Genomic DNA, 17965 nt, shown 5'->3' on the forward strand with positions numbered 1-17965 from the left:
AAAACAAAATCAGATGGACTCACCTTGACTTCACTGGGTTCTCTCCTGGCCTCAAGCTGCTTCCCCTGACAGCTCAGTTCTGGAGTGAGGTCCACCCAGAAGCAGCTTTTATTAGACAGGACCGCCCTCCCACCTCACCCACTTCCTGTCCATCCCGTTTAATCCAATCAAACTTTGATTGAATTCTGGCATTAGTGAGATTGTCTCACAAAGCAGAGAGGTTACCACAAACAAAGGAGATAGTTGTATATGAAAGTTATTTTTAAACTAATTTTAGACAGGTTAGTTAGTATGTTGGCTAGGTAGACAGGGGCCCTCGTGGAATAAACAAAAAAGCAGCCATATCCTGAAACTCCAGGTCCTGGAATGTCTCCTTCACTCCAGGACAGGGACATGAGATCGAGACTTGAGGTTAATAAATTATCTCAAATCCCTTTTAGCTGGACAAAGGAGCAGATCTGATAGGTAGCAATGGGTTAGTTCATTAATCCCTTCGGGATGGACAAACAGGACAAACCTAGTAGATGAATTCCATTAGAAGGCTCCAGCCCCCTTCCCCAAGCAGGCAAGGGAAGGTATAAAAGTAAGAGCTTTTGCCTCAGTCACTGGGCATCCGCATTCGGGACCCCCTCCCGCTTGGGAGCTGCAACCTCTTCTCCTGCCTGTAATAAACTATCTTCCTTTACAACTCCTTGCCTCTCCCTGGTCCGTGCGTCCATTCTTCAACTTCATGACACACGATCCCGGCCACACCCAGAAACTGTCGGCAGATCCAACATCATCTACATCATTTGGGGACTCACAGAAAAATATTGCTACTTCAATATGAACAAAATATTGCCATATTATCATTCTGGATTAGATCTTGAATAGTATGTCTGTTGATGAATAGGGATTAGGATTGAAAACTAAGAATGGTCATCATTATTAATCCTCCTGAAATGAATAGGGACCAATTTTTTGGGGGGGTGGGGTGGGATGGGAGACTAGTTTCAAATGTTTTTTTGATCCTGAAGTAAAATCGTGCATTTTGACCAAGAAAATTCAGTTATACCTACTCAGAACTCTTTCCTAAAATCGTACTCATGAGACCACAGTCACTTCTTCACACTTCTCCACAATGTGAAGATCTTTGTTTAGAAGTTTGGTAAAGAAACCCCAAACTTCCCTGACAACGGTTGGCCAGTGAAAGTCCAGTTTTTTGTTAGTTATAGTAGAATCAAAGATAAAATACATTTTTATTGATGGAGAAACTGGCCTTTAAATGGTTCCCTGCCACGTGGAACTGAGCTAAAATGGTGGCCCCAGCGGAGAGAGAAGTCCCCAGCCTAAGCCCCAGCCCACTTCCGCATAACCCCCTCCAAGCCACACCTTGAGCCAATCACCTTCCCCAACTCAAGGAAGTCCCCAACCCATAAAACCCTTCTCAAAACCTTGCTAGGGGCTCTGTCTTTGGGAAGGATCCCGCTGAGCCTGCCAGCGTAATAAAGCTGACTCTCCTAACTCTCTGAGTGACACTTGGGTTCTTTCCGGTCCTGGTATCCGTAACATTCTTGGTTCCCTGACCGGAAAACCCAACCGCGCTGGCCCCTTAAGCCACCGGTTTGGGTGAGAGCAGGCCGTAGGGTGGCGGGAGAGCCGAGATGGGGCTAGGCGCGCACTGCTGATTTCTGCAGGCCTGGGACCAGAAACCTCCCGCCGGCTTCGACCCGTGACTCCCTGCTGGACCCCCAATAGAGAGGAAGGACGGACAGTCAACCAGGATATCGGACACGGTAAGACCCCAGGGCCCAGACCCAGTTAGGCCTGCCTGAGGGCAGAAGGGGAGCCTGATCACCTCCCGCTGAGTCCCACTTCAGACTCCAGTTAGGGCCGTTCCAGGGGAGGGCGTCTTTCCTCCCTGAATGTGTGTGTGCTTGGTCCTGAACGGGATTCTGTGTGGATCCACGGCCTGTCGGCTAAGGAGCCCGAGTGAGCCCCAACCTGCGTTCCGTGGTAGTGTCGTACGGCATAATGGTGATTCACACTCTCGGAGTGCGACCTGGCTGGGGGCTTATACGGGCACACCTTAGCCAAGACGTACCCAAAGTTCCCGTGAGGGACACGGCCAGGTGGGCGCCTCATTGAGACCCTTCCCTTGTCTACGCGACACTGAACATCATGGGAGGGAGTCACGGGAAGCCCTCAGTTCTAGACTGCATGTTAAAGAATTTCAGGAAAGGTTTCGGAGGCGACTACAGTTTCGGAGGCGAGCACGTCTCCACACTTTATGTGAGCTGGAGAGGCCAAGTTTTGACGTGGGATGGCCCCCAGAAGACACTCTTGACCTCCCCACGATTCGCTGAGTCTACGTAGTTGTCACCAGGACCCCAGGACATCCAGACCAGTTCCCTTAAGTTGACTCGTGGTTGGAAATAGCCCGAACCCTTCCTCCTTGGGTACGGTTCTGCTCCTATAGTGAGGGACAGTCCAGGATCTACGTTGCATGGAACCCACGAGGCCGCATCCAGAAAGACATGGCTAAGGCCATTTACCAGGGAGACCCCGACGAAGAGCTGCCACCACCTCCCTATGCACCACGGCCAACGGCTGGCACAGCCCCGCTGCTTCCAGACACTCCGCTTCCAGCCTTGGCCTCCCCATGGTCCCAACCCAACCAGCCCGGAGCCCGACTTCATAGGATTAGAGGGAGCCGAGTCGGACTGAGGGGGACCGGGCTCGTTTGAACTCGGCCCCCACAAGCCCAGGTCGACTTAGATGTAGGGGGCCAAACAGTGACTTTTATGGTAGATACTGGAGCAGAACACTCGGTAGTCACCACACCGGTGGCACCGCTCAGGGACCGCAGAGTCACCATAATGGGAGCCACCGGAGTTCAACTAAGAGCCGACCATTCTGCCAGGCTCAGACTTGTAAATTGGGAGGACACACCGTGTCGCACGAGTTCCTCTACTTACCAGACTGTCCAATCCTGCTCCTGGGATGCAACCTCCTTACCAAGCTAGGGGCACAAATCTCCTTCGAACCATCAGGCCAAGCCACCATGTCACTGCAGCCCCCATGAAAGGGACTTACTCTGTCTATCACCACCCCGAGGGAAGAAGAATGGAGGCTTTACAGGACCGGCAGTGTAGAACAGAACCCGGAAGCCTACAGGGCCAATTTCATGGAGGTTTGGGCTGAAGATAACCCGCCTGGGCTAGCAAAACATAAGGCCCCAGTTTTGGTGGAACTGAGACCGGGAGCTCAACTCCAACGGCTACGCCAATACCCCATCTCCAGGGAAGCTCGGGCAGGGATTCAAAAACACCTCGCCCATCTCAGAGCAGCAGGGATACTCGTGGAGTGCCAGTCGCCATGGAATATGCCCCTCCTGCCGGTAAGGAAGCCTAATGGAGAATACCGGCCAGTACAAGATTTGAGAGTGGTAAACTAAGTCACAGTCTCCCTACACCCTGTAGTCCCAAATCCGTATACCCTCCTCAGTCAGCTGCCCCCGGAGGCCGGATGGTTCACCTGCCTGGACCTGAAAGATGCCTTCTTCTGCATTTGGTTGGCACCCCAGAGCCAATCACTGTTCGCCTTCGAATGGACCGATCCTGATACCGGCCGGCAGCTCCAGCTGACATGGACTCGGCTCCCACAGGGCTTCAAACACTCCCCAACCCTCCTGGGGAAGCACTAGCCTCAGATTTAGCCACCTTCCCTCGAGAAGAATACCGCTGCACTCTATTGCAATATGTGGATGATCTGCTCCTGGCCTGTGCCACCGAAACCAAGTGCGAAACGACGACGCAGGCACCCCTGTCCCACTCAGCCGAGACGGGGTAGAGAGTCTCCTGGAAGAAAGCCCAACTCTGCAGAAACAAGTACAGTACTTGGGCTTTGTCATCTCCAAAGGACAGCGGGCCCTCAGCACCGAGCGGAAGAAAGTCATCACCTCTCTCCCTCAGCCCACCAACCGGAGGGCGCTCCGTGAGTTCCTCGGGACCGCCGGCTTCTGCCAGATCTGGATTCCTGGCTTTTCGGCAATAGCCCGGCCCTTATATGAGGCTCTAGCTGGTCAAGAGAAAGCCCCCATGCTATGGACAGAAGATCCAGAACACGCCTTCCAGCAGCTCAAGAGCTCACTTGGACAGGCCCCAGGCCTTGGGTTACCTGATGCTGAGAGGCCATTCCACTTATTCATCCATGAGAGAGACAAAATAGCCTTAGGACTGCTGGCCCAAACAGTTGGACCATGGCTCCATCCCCTTGCCTACCTCTCAAAGAAATTAGACCCTGTAGCAGTGGGTTGGCCACCATGCCTGCGGGCCCTAGCAGCCACTGAGATTCTCATCAAAGAGGCAGACAAGCTCACCTTAGGCCAGAGACTCATAGTTAAGATACCCCACTCGGTCACCACCTTAATGAACAGTCAAGGACCCCGATGGCTGTTGAATGCACGGCTGACTCAGTATCAGGGGCTACTCCTGGAAAACCCTCGGATCTCGTTAGAAACTGTGTGCACCCTGAACTCAGCCACTTTCCTGCCAACCGAGGACGGGGATCCAGAACATGACTGTACAGAAGTTATCAGCGAGGTCTATGCCACCAGGCCTGACCTCTGGGACAGCCCACATCCTAACCCAGACCTTACTCTGTATACTGATGGCAGCAGCTTCCTGAGGGACGGAAAATGTCACACGGGGTATGCAGTAACCACCACAGATGAGGTACTCGAGGCAGGGGCACTTCCATCGGGATGGTCGGCCCAATGGGCATAACTATGGGCACTAATAAGAGCCCTTACTCTATCCGAGGGCCGAAAAGTCAACATTTACACCGACTCTTGGTTTGCCTTTGCAACCGTCTATATCCATGGGGGCTATATACAAAGAAAGAGGCCTTCTGACCATGGAGGGAAAAACTATTAAAAATAAACAAGCCTCTCCAACACTTGTTACTATTTTTCTTGTTGATGATAGCCATTCTGACTGGGGTGAGGTGATATCTCATTGTGGTTTTGATTTGCATTTCTCTGATGATTAGTGATGTTGAGCATTTTTTCATATGTCTATTTGCCATTTGTATGTCTTCTTTGGAGAAATGTCTCTTCAAGTCCAAGAAATCCTTAAGCTCCTGCAAGCTATTTGGCTTCCCCAGCAGGTTGCGGATATCCATTGTCGGGGCCACCAGAGAGGCAATGAGCCCTCAGCAGTTGGGAACAGGCTCGCCGACGCCATGGCGAAATCAGCGGCGATGGGAAGCCCTACTGAACTACTCTTGGTCACTGACACCACCACGTCCCTCCTGTGGTACACAAAAGAAGTACTCAGATGGGCAAAGTCAGAAGGGGCCACCAGATTGCCACAAGGGTGGTGGCAACTGCCCGACAGAAGACTCTTCATCCCAGCCCTGCTAGGTTCTCAAGTAACCGCTGAATATCACAAGTTAACCCACTTAGGAAAAACTGCTCTCGAGGGCCTCCTAGCCAAAAACTTCTACATTAGCCGGCTGTCAACTCCTTGCAAGTCCATTGGAGAACGTTGCTTCACTTGTGCAAAGAACAATCCAAAGTCCAGCCCTAGCCCCACCCCCGGGATTCAGAGAAGTGGTACCTCGAAGTCAACTTCACTGACATGACAAACTGCCATGGTAGTAAGTACTTGCTGGTCCTGGTCTGTACCTACTCTGGGTGGGTCGAAGCCTTCCCCACTCGGACTGAGAAGAGCCGCGAAGTATCCAAGGTCCTCCTCAGGGAGATTATCCCCCACTACGGGACTCCACTTTCTATCCACAGTGACAACGGGCCAGCCTCCATAGCAGAACTCCTCCAGACGGTAACCAGAGCCATGGGCATCAACTGGAGACTTCATACAGCTTACAGACCACAAAGCTCAGGGAAAGTTGAACGCATGAACCGTATCCTCAAGGAGACATTAGCCAAACTCCACCAGGAGATCTCCTTAGGGTGGGTGGGCCTCCTACCGCTAGCCATCCTTTGGGCGTGCTGCACCCCTGGCAAATCTGGATTCTCTCCCTTCGAAATTATGTTCGGGAGGCCCCCTCCCCTGCTAACCAGCCTCCGGGGCGACATTCGCCAGCTGGGGTTCTCCAGTCTCCAAAACCATGTGTCCACGCTAGGCAAGGTCCTCACAGATGTACGTGCTTACATTCTGGAAAGGGCCCCCATTTCTTTTGGGGCTTCGTACACCCCTTTACCCCAGAAGATCAAGTCTGGGTCAAAAATTGGAAGCGCAAGCCCCTCTGACCCTGGTGGACAGGCCCTCACACTGTCATACTTGTTACTCCCACCGCTCTTAAAGTTTCAGGCATCGCTCCATGGATCCATTACACTCGAGTTAAAACAGCCCAGCTGGAGGACGACGCCTGGACCGCCTGGCCTGTCCAATCCGTCTGACTCTCAAGAAACAGCCCAGATGAGCCTCACCGTCATCTGCCTGGCCTCTGTCTTCGCTGTCATTGGACTCCTATTGTTTCTACCCTTTGCTGGTCTCGTTGCATCCTCCCCACCGAGCTGGTCACCCCTGGAAAAGGGACTGTTCTGGGCTGCTTGCCTCTTCTCCCTAACTTGTCTCAGGCAGCAACCATGATTTGGCTTTTTCTCATACTATCTCTTCCCTGGGAAGGAGTCACTACCTTCCCTTCCTGTCCCTAAGGCTGCCGGGGAAAACTCACTGGCCACCCAACCTTCTCGTACTTATGTTTCATAGAGACCTCCGTCACCCATCGGGCCACAGCCCGGATCCTTGCCCTGCGGGGTTATCGTCCTCTTAGCTAATATGATGACCTCTAAGTTGTTACCACTTACGATCATCAACAGGGGGGACATGATGGGGAAACTGACCTTAAAATGGTTCCCTGCCACGTGGAACTGAGCTAAAATGGTGGCCCCAGCGGAGAGAGAAGTCCCCAGCCTAAGCCCCAGCCCACTTCCGCATAACCCCCTCCAAGCCACACCTTGAGCCAATCACCTTCCCCAACTCAAGGAAGTCCCCAACCCATAAAAACCTGCTCAAAACCTTGCTAGGGGCTCAGTATTTTGGGAAGGATCCCACTGAGCCCACCAGCGTAATAAAGCTGACTCTCCTAACTCTCTGAGTGCCTCTTGGGTTCTTTCCGGTCCTGGATTCTGTAACATTCTAACACTACCACTTCCCTTACACCACCACATATACAAAATGAGATCCATTTCTTTTAAAACGTGTTGAAAAAAACATTCTTCCTGGTTTTCGATGACTCATTGGTCATCCCAGTGTAGGGTGTGGGATCAGATTAGATTTAAGTGATTGAATTAAAGAGGCTTTCATTTAATTGTTTCCACAGGGAGCCTTTGCTGCTGTTTGCTGGACCTCCTGTCATTTCACATCTGAAGAAATGCTCGCCCCAGCTCTTAAGTCCTGTGTCTCATTATGGCAAATTGAAAAACACACATGTAGTTGTATGACACTTTTATTTCTCTTACTATTTTCATAAACTTCAATTAAATTATTTTACAGCTCCTAGAATGTTTTTACATTTCTGGGAGTGGTTATTCTCACATCTGTTGTTCCTTTGACTCTTGCTCATAGAGGATTATTTTGTGTTGAGTTTCTCATTTATTTATTTTGGGTTGCTCATGAAGCAGGGCTCATACCCTCTGGGAACACCAGGTGACCTCTGTATTGGTTTCATTTTGCCCAATTATCCTTCATGCTGGTGTCAACGAAAAACATCCAGCCTAAGAGAAAGCTTATAAGAATTTATTTGAGCCAAACTGACGACAATTGCTGGGAAGCAAAATCTCAATGGATTGAGAAAATGCTCCACGAAATGGTGGTTTGCAGCTGATTTTATACATAGAATCAAAGGAGGAGGGTTACATGAAATCCACTGGTGGTAGATTAAGGGGGTGGAAGAAAGCAAAGCAGGGATGTCTCTGGGATTAGATAAAAGTAAATTGGAGAGACAGGTACTTCTTTCACATAGGTGGTACAGGACAGTTAATAGTTCATAGAGATGTTAATCAAGGGACAAGAATAACAATGAGGGATTCTGTAGTTTCCTGTTCTGGTCCAGAAAAAGGGATTACTGACATCCCAAGGATGTCATTTTAGTGCAAAAAGACAATAGACAGGCCCACTTAAAGGTACAGATTAACTTTATGAAGGAAGCTTTTAGCTAAAGATGTGACTTCCACCATCGCCCACTTAGTTACAATTTTTTTTTATGCTCATGCCATCTTATGTGGTTATTTTCAGTCTCCTGAGTTTGTCAGGTTTATTATGTGGCCCGTTTTCCATCCACACTGGAATGACATTTATGTTAATGTTTTGTGTTAGGAATTCTTGCATGAAGGAGAAAAAAAGAGAAAATTAGATTTTCCTGTCCCCTGGAAGGGCTGTGTTTTACCTACAGTAATTTTTTCCAGTTGGAAATTTGGACAGAGAGGAACTACCTGCCCCCCCCCCCGCCCTTTTCTTATCTACTGTCACTGGCGGTTGTATCTTGAGTCTCCTATGTGTGGAAAGGCACCCTGCATTTTCCACCTGGTAGGGACAAATTCTCCACCTCTCATCTCTGCAGGCATATCCTGGAACCCAAGACTCCAAGGAGTGGAGCTCGTCTCACCTCAGGCCCTATTCAAAGTCACCACATCTGTAACCCTTAACATTCCGCCTCCCTGGTCTGGGGCATAGCCTCCCCCTGACTTTCCTGAAGGTGTGTCTTTCCATACTTTAACATATATGTGTCTCCAGTAGTTTTATGCAACTCTCCTGAAGTAGTATCTTGGTTTTAAATATATTTTATCCTTAAGTAAAATCTTGTTCTTACAATGTTTATGTGTAAAAGGTCTTAGACGTCTGAAACTCTAAGGGAAACTTGACTAGCTTTCACTCTCGCACAGGGTCCTCTCTTGGGAAATGATTATCAAAAGTGACAAAAAAAAAATTCTCTCAATAGCGAAATCCAATCCTTTTGAATTTTGGTGACTAATTTGCCTCAATAATTTTTTGAATCATTGAAATGTTGATGGCAGAATCACTTGAGAATCACCAGTCATCACATTTAATATTGCATTAGTTTCAAGTGCACAACATAGTGATTAGGCATTTATATATCTTATGAAGTGATCCCCTGATAAGTCTAGTCCCCACCTTGTTGTGGAAAAGTGGCGAGGACCGAGGACCTCAAGCGGCTCCCAGAGGGCAAGGAGAACACAGTTTTATTACACGAGTGGGCCCAGTGGGATTGTTCCCAAAAACTACTGAGCACTGACTGGGGTCAGGCGCTTTGTTTTATATGTTTAGGCCTCCGGGTTGGGGGAGAAATCTAGCTGGGGTGCCAGGGAGATCCGTCCCTAGCAGCTGTGATCCCTCAACTTTGGTTTGACAGGGAGGCCTCTAACTATGGTGCCTGCGGGAGACAGCTCCGATAAGGAGGGAGGAGGAGGAGGAGGGGGATTGAGCTCTTAGGGGGGCCTGCAGGAAAAACCGTCCCAACAACCTGACACCACACATAGTTATTACAATATCATTGACTATATTCCCTGTGCTGTACTTTATATCCCTGTGACTATTTTGTAACTGCCAATTTGTACTTCTTAATCCCTTCACTTTTTTTACCCAGCACCTCCAATCCCCCTCCCATTTGGCGACTATCAGTTTGTGATACCTGGCATAATTTTGTTTTTTTTCTTAGACTTGTGAGGAAGGAAAAAAAACTGTAATTCTAATTTGTGGCCAAGAGGTTGATTTGGGGAAGGACGATTGGGAGGTGCAGAGAGAAAAAACCAAAGTACAATATTTAAAAAATAAATCTGCCTCATATTTTGTATTGTTTCCTTCCGTCTTTCAAAAATGTTTACTAATTAACCAGTTAACTATTGTGAGGCAGGATTTGTGTTAACGTGGGTCATTAATTTGGTCCTAGTTGGGGAGTTCAGAAAATAATTCTGTGGGAAAGTTTTATCTGCTGCAGAAAGAATAGAAATAAACCAGCTAAAATGAAAAGGGACTGTTTTGGACACATGGTCTGTTGATTTGTGAAAGTACTTCCTTTCCCTCCACAGTGGATATGACCTTGGATGTGGCACTTCTGATGACCTGAGAAGGGTGAGATGTGGGCATATGACACAGATGCAGAAAATTATGCTGAGAGTATATATATATATATGCAGAGGGTGCCAAAAAATGTATACACATTTTAAGAAGGGAAAAATCTGAATTAAAATTATGTTGATGGTAGCCACTTTGAGCAACTCTTGTAATTGCAGAAGTCAACGTGACTTGTATTCATCTTTTGTTATTGGTATATATTGAGTATTACAATTTTAATACAGTTTTTTCGTTTCTTAAAGTGTGTATATATTTTTTGGGTATATATATTGTATATATAATTATATATATGTTATATATATAATTTAAGGTTTGGTTTTTGTTGCATATTTTCATACTTATTTGGCTTTTATTGTGTAAATATAAAAAGTGTGGATAAGATTTGCTTTGTGAGTGACAACTGCATACAAGGTCTGACAATTAAGGTTGCAAACTTGCCACCGTGCGCTTACACTGGCAGCACTGTACAAATAGCTCAGTAAAGTTTCATAACCTTGGTATATCAGAGTCTCACAGCTATATTCGTATTGATGTGTGGCAGTGTCTTGCTGAGTGACATTCATTGTTGTTGCGTGTTTTTGTGTGTTGTCACGAAAATGTCTGAGCTTCAACAAACATTAAATGTTAAACTTGGCAAGAGTGGAAGTGAAATCAGGGACATGTTCATTCAAGTTTACGGGGATAATTCCATGAAGAAAACGGCAGTATACAAATGGATTAAACATTTTTCTGAGGGGAGAGAACACGTCACTGATAAAGAGAGATCAGGGCGACTAGTAACAAGCAGAACTGATAAAAACATTGCAAAAATTCATTGAATTGTGTGTCAAAATTGTCGGCTGACTCTGAGAAGCATGGCGGACCAAATAAACATCAATAGAGAAACAGGAAAATTTTAACTGAAAAATCTTGGCGTGAGAAAGGTGTGTGCAAAAATGGTCCCAAAGGAGCTCACCGATGAACAAAAGCAAAGGAGAGTCGAAGTTTTCCAAGACCTTTTGGAGAGGCAAGACGATGTTTGGGGCCATATTATCACTGGTGATGAAACACAGATGTACCAATACGATCTGAAACAAAGCGTTAAAGTGCACAATGGAAGTCAGCCAATTCACCACGACCAAAAAAGTCCGTCAGTCCAAATCAAGAGTCAAACCGATGTTGTTAAACTTCTTTGATATCAGAGGGATTATTCATTATGAATTTGTACCGACTGGACAAACAGTTAACCAAGGTTACTATTTGGAAGCTGAAAAGGCTGCATGAAAAAGTTAGACGAAAGTGACCCCAACTTTTCACCAACAATTCATGGCTCTTGCATCATGACAATGCACCAGCTCACACAGCACTGTCTGTGAGGGAGTTTTTAGCCAGGAAACAAATAACTGTATTGGAACACCCTCCCTGCTCACCTGATCTGGCCCCCAATGACTTTTTTCTTTACATAAAGGTAAAGGAAATATTGAAAGGAAGACATTTTGATGACATTCAGGACATCAAGGCTAATATGACGACAGCACCGATGGCCATTACAGAAAAAGAGTTCCGAAATTGCTTTGAAGGGTGGACTAGGTGCTGGCATCAGGGCAAAAGGGAGTGCTTCGAAGCTGACCATAGTGATATTCAGCAATGAGGTATGTAGCACTTTTTCTAGGATGAATTCGCAAACTTAAATATAAGACCTCGGTACACTTGCAAGAACGTTTCACAAATCAAGTAATAAAGCCTGAATCTGATCCACTCACAGCTGACCCCCAGGTGGCGCCCTTGTCCTGTTCTGATGCCCACTTCCTGCCTCCATCCTAGTTGCTGAAACACCATCCAGAAGTCCAGGACTCATCTGACACCAAGACTGCTCAGTTTAGTAACCACTTATATCTCTTAATACATACAGACATTTTGACATAGCCTGTATTTTTGATATTAAATAATAGAGAATCTGGCACATCACATCACTTTTAACCTATGCAAGATCCTGGGGCAGCTACCAGGAAACAAAACAACAACAACAACAACAACAACAAACAAAAAACAAAACCAAAAAAAGAAAAAAGAAAAGAAAATCAAGACACATTTCCCTAACATGTGATTGTGTCTCAGCTAAGCACCTAAAGACAGTTTATAAAGGCGACATGAAGTTGTCAGGTCAGGTCAGGTGGGATGTCAGGATTAACCAGTAATCAAGATCTGAGGGAGAAAAGATCCATTGAGTGTCTTAGCCCTGTAGACTGGCCAAAACTAACTCTCCAGAAAATCCACCAAAGAATGGTTTATTCTGGAAAAGAAAAAGAAACAAGGTCACCCCAGGAGTGTGAATGCACACTTGCCAGCCAGTGTCCTAATTGGCTACCCACATGCCAAAAGCCCTGATTCCAAGATGGCTTCTCTATTTATTAGCATCCCTTCCCTGGATGTTACCACAAAGTTTAACAGGAAGTCAGGACTAGAGACTTAACAAGGGGCCCAGCTCCACCCCATAGTCCTCCCAGCTCTATGGTTAAGCATCTCAAGATGCCAGTTCACTTTTATCAGCCCAGTCTCACTGTGCAAAATGAAGTTGCGCCTGCCCACTGCTCCAATGCAGACCTCTTTAAGTCCCCCTGGGATTGATACTGCCCAGGAAGCAACATGGTGGAAAGGTTAAAATTTGGGCTGATCAAGTAGGAATGTTCCCTACTCTAGCCTTCACCCCAGGGCCTCAAGTCTCTTTGAAAAGGGGACTACTTCAGAGAGCTAAAGCAAATCAGATCTGCAGGAAATGCCTTCAGCTGTAGGGTTGTTAGAACATTAGCACCCAATTAACGTTAGAGATGGTGTAGACAATTATCACAGTTGTTGGCAGGTGATGGTGATTACAGTGATGATGGGGCAGAGTTCACACAAGATTCCATGATGAGAGTAATGGGGTATTAATAGACACCTTTGATGGAATATTACCCAGTCTTAAAGAGGAAGGAAGTCATGCCATAGGCAACAATCTGGAGGACATGTGAAATTAAATAACCAGTCACAGAAGGGCAAATCCTGCATGATTCCACTTCTGTGAAGTCTTTAAAATAGTCTGGCTCACAGAAACAGAGTGGAATGGTGGCTTCCAAGAGCTGAGGAAGGGAAAGTGGGGAGTTTATTGTTCAGTAGGTACTAATGTTCACTTATGCAAGATGAAAAAGTTCTAGAAATCTCCCGTGCAACATTGTGTTTCTAGTTAACAACACTGTATTGAACACTCTAAATTTTTGAGTGTAGATCTCATATTAAGTGTTCCTATCACAGTGACAAAAACAGACATTTGCAAATTCTAACTTCGGGCCTTTTCACTCAGAGCTAGTTAACTGAGAATATTCACTGATATCCTCATCCACGAAGGCTCCATTCTAAGTGCTGCTCTGAAAGTTGAGAAGATGAACAAGATAACTTCTCTTGGGAAGAGTAGAGTACAGGGGAAGTCAGACACTCAGATTATGAACAGAGTGGTTTCCACTGTCAGTCTCCAAATTATCTGTCATTGATAGTGGGAAAGGATTGTTCGTAGAAGCCCAGATTCTAACCAAGGGAGAGTCTGTTAGTAGTATGATGGGACTAGATCATTCACACCTGAGGTGGAGCAAACATGCCTCAACCAGTTCACATCACCCTCTGAGCCTGATCAATCAACAATCATCCCAGCCAATGGGGAGGGAGAGATTCTACAGCCAATCAAAGGGCAGACACAGCCTTTTAGTCTTTGCTTCCACAGCTGGTTTTCGATGGGTACCAGCGTGGAGGACCGGAGGCCAGATTGGGTGAGATGTCTTCTCCCTCATCTTTCTCTTTCTTCTTCATTTTCCCCTCTCAGCACTTACTAGAAGTCTGGAGTGCATAAAGAACAAGGTACAGCGGTACCCAAATGGAAAAGTCCTTCCCCTTTGTTGTGGCAAGGATGTACCAAAGTGAAAGGCATTTAAATTCACAGAGAGATGGTGTGTTCAGCACTTCTTTTGGTACCCCTATGTTTCCAACTGTAAACTAGGTGAAAGAATGGGCCTCTTCCAGACTGAACCGAGGCCTTCTATTTTTCTAAAAGTGAATTAGAGACGGAATGGGTGGGTCTCTCAGCTCTGATTGTGAGATTCCTGTAACCTGGGGAGACAAATGAAAACCAGAATTTGGGCAAGGGGAAATTACGGGAGGGAGGAGGCCCACCAGCAAATGGAAGAATTCAGTTTGAAGACTTGTTGCAGCTGTGGTAATTTGGTTGATTGGCTTTGAACTACTAATCTTTTCTCATCCTGAAGTTGTAGGGGGTCCTCATGTTATGCTAAATCGTTTGTAGGTAACTTGGTTGCTAATGCTGGTTTTCAGGGCTACAGAAGTTGTGGGGAGTGGGAGTGACTCAGGTGGGGTGAGCAGAGGCAGGTTGTGCCAGGGGCCAGCATGGCTACAGCACAAATAAATAGTGAATGGTGGAGCCGAGCGTTTGCCTGATGAAGGTCTGAGAGGTGTTGGGGCTTTCATGGGTCCTGCATTTTGAGGGGTGGAGGGATTAAGTAGCCAGCATTCGGAATGGCTTCAGGGACCATGGTACTGTGTTCAGGGGAAGGTTTTATCTAGAAAAAGAATGTTTAGAGAAGAGTCTTAGGTCACAGGAGTTTTTTTTTTTTCCTTTTAATTGTGGCAAAATATTCATAAAACAAAGTTTACCATTTTAACCATTTTTAAAATAAAATGTATTGGTGACTGGTTAATGACATTATATAAGTTTCAGGTGTAGAATTCTGTAAGCCATCATCTGTATATTGCATTGTGTGCTTATCACCCAAAGTCTAGTCTCCTTCTGTCACCATATATTTGACCTCTTTACTCTCTTCATCCTCCACCCCAATGCTTTTCCCCTCATTAACCACTTTTAAAAGTATAGTTTAGTGGTATTAAGGACATTCACATTGTTGTGCAACCATCACCACCATCCTCTCCTGAGTTTTATCCCCCAATTGGAACTCTTCATTAAACAACTCCCTCAGCACCTCTATTTGCTATTTTCTACTTTGTCTCCGGGAATTTGACTACTTTAAGTATCTCACATAAGAGGAATCATACAAGATTGTCCTTTTGTGTCTGACTTATCATAATGTTTTCAAAGCTTATGTTAGCATGCATCAGAATTCTATTTCTTTTTATGGCCGAGTAGTATTCCATTGCATGGATAGACCACATTTTGTTTATCCATTCATCTCTTGATGAACAGTTGGGTTGTTTCCGTATTTTGGCTCTTGTGATAATACTGCTATGATCATTGGTGTACAATTAAAAAAAAATTGACACATGGGTTTTGTCGATAATGGTGACTTTGTTCTTCTAGTTTTTCCTTTTCAAATGTTAACCTACAATAAATATAATTTTTCCCTTATGTGCTAGAGTAATTAGAAGGCATTCTCCCCAAATAAGAGGAAAACTTAAATTTGTTTTGATGTTCTCTGTCCACTCTTTATTTCGATCTCCTAGAACAAGGTCATGTGTGATTTCAATGTCAGCTCACTCTTTTCCATTATCGAAATTGGCTTAGACTCTACTAAGTATGGGAGCAGGGTAGAGCAAAAACACTCTCCTAGGATGCTGGTGGGAAGGTACATTATATTCACAAGGGAAAATTGTTGGACATTATGTGGTCAACATGATGATCCCTATAGGCTACAACCTGCAATTATAAACCTAGACAAATGTCTGCTTATATGCACCAAGGTGCATGAGAAAGCTTGGTCACAGAAGCATCATTCATGTTATAAAAAAAACAAAAACTAGAAAAACGTGTAAGTGCTAGTGAAGTGTAGCATTAATAAACTTGGAACAGTAACAGTGGAATACTACTACTCGTATACAGCAATGCAAATGAACCACTTACAACTACAGGCAACAACATGGACGAGTCTTCAAAAGTGTCAACCAAAGGAGACCAGTAGGAAAGGCTTTCCCACTCCATTTACTGAAATGAATCATATGATGTCAAGCTATATTATTTATAGTGCATATCTAAGTTTTGAAATTACATGTATATATTTTTTCTCATTTTCTTTTAAAAAATAAATACATTTAATATATTTTTAAAATTAATTCTATCCGATTCTTATTACTTTTTTAATGTGTTTGTAAGAATTTAATTTTTGTTAAAGTCTCCTTTTTAAATTTACTTTTCAATTACAGTTGACATTCAATATCATATTATAGTTTCAGGTCTACAGGGTAGTGGTTAGACATTTATATAATTTATGAAGTAATCCCCCCGATAAGGCTAGTACCCACCTGATACCATACATAGTTATTACAATATTACTGACTATATTCCCTGTGCTATACTTTGACTATTTTGTAACTGCCAATTTGTACTTCTTTTTTTTTTTTTTTTTTAAGACATTGGGGAGCAGTGTGTACTTCCAGGACTTTTTTTTTTTTTCCCAAGTCAAGTTGTTGTCCTTTCAATCTTAGTTGTGGAGGGTGCCATTCAGCTTCAAGTTGTTGTCCTTTCAGTCTTAGTTGGGGAGGCCACGTTGCCTTTGCTAGTTGCAGGGGGTGCAGCCCACCATCCCTTGTGGGAGTCGAACCAGCAACCTTGTGGTTGAGAGGACACGCTCCAACCAACTGAGACATCTGGGAGCTCAGTGGCAGCTCAGCTCAAGGTGCCGTGTTCAATCTTAGTTGCAGGGGGCGCTGCCCACCATCCCTTGTGGGAGTCGAGGAATTGAACTGGCCACCTTGTGGTTGAGAGCCCACTGGCCCATGTGGGAATTGAACCGGCAGCCTTTGGAGTTAGGAGCATGGAGCTCTAACCGCCTGAGCCACCGGGCTGGCCCTCCAATTCGTACTTCTTAATTCCTTTCTATTTTTCACCCAGCCCCTCCCATATGGCAACCATTAGTTTGTTCTCTGTATCTATGAGTCTGTTTCTATTTTGCTTGCTTATTTATTCTGTTCTTTAGATTCCACATATAAGTGAGATCATATGGCATTTGTCTTTCTCTGTCTGACTTACTCCACTCAGCACAATACCCTCTAGGTAGATCCATGTTGTCTCAAATGGTAAAATTTCACTCTTTTTTATGGCCAAGTAATATTCCAATATATATATACATGAAGGTCTGACAATTAAGTTTGCGAACTCATCCTAGAAAAAGTGCTACATACCTCATTGCTGAATATCACTGTGGTCACCTTTGAAGTACTCCCCTTGGGAAGCTATGCACTGATACCAGCACCTAGTACATCCTTCAAAGCAATTTTGGAACTCTTTTTTGGGAATGGCCATCAGAGCTGTTATATTACCCTTGATGTCCTGAATGTCATCAAAATGTCTTCCTTTCAATGTTCCTTTATCTTCGGGTAAAGAAAGAAGTTGGGGCGGCCGGTTTGCTCAGTGGTTGGAAGTTTGCCCAGTGGTTGGAGTGCGGTACTGTAGGGAAAATGTTAATTTGCCTTCATTGATTGATGTGAGCTTTTGTCTATTAGCTTTTGTCTGTTACTGCATGTGAGGTGATTTCTGTACTGTGATCAGGGGTTGAGTAAATTCCCCCTTTGGTCTCATCCTCTTGAGTAGGGGAGATATGAGATGATGTTACTTTCTGTCTGTTTCGTCCACGTCAGCAGATGCAGTGAAGAAGTAGCTAAGTTATGTCAGGATGATGTGACAGGCAATCGCCAGATCTTGTTACTTATCCGGATGAATTAGCCCTTTCGCCGGATGGACAACATTCATATCAGTAATTGCCGGACCCTCCTGGAACTGGCCATTCCTGGAGGGGGAGGCAGGAACAAGAAACTTGGCTCTAAGGTACATCTGAGAAAATATATAAGACAGACCTCAGTTGGCAGTATAATTATAATTATTTCATCATTTGGTC

Source organism: Rhinolophus sinicus, linkage group LG11, assembly GCF_036562045.2.
Source record: "Rhinolophus sinicus isolate RSC01 linkage group LG11, ASM3656204v1, whole genome shotgun sequence".
Taxonomy (NCBI): domain Eukaryota; kingdom Metazoa; phylum Chordata; class Mammalia; order Chiroptera; family Rhinolophidae; genus Rhinolophus; species Rhinolophus sinicus.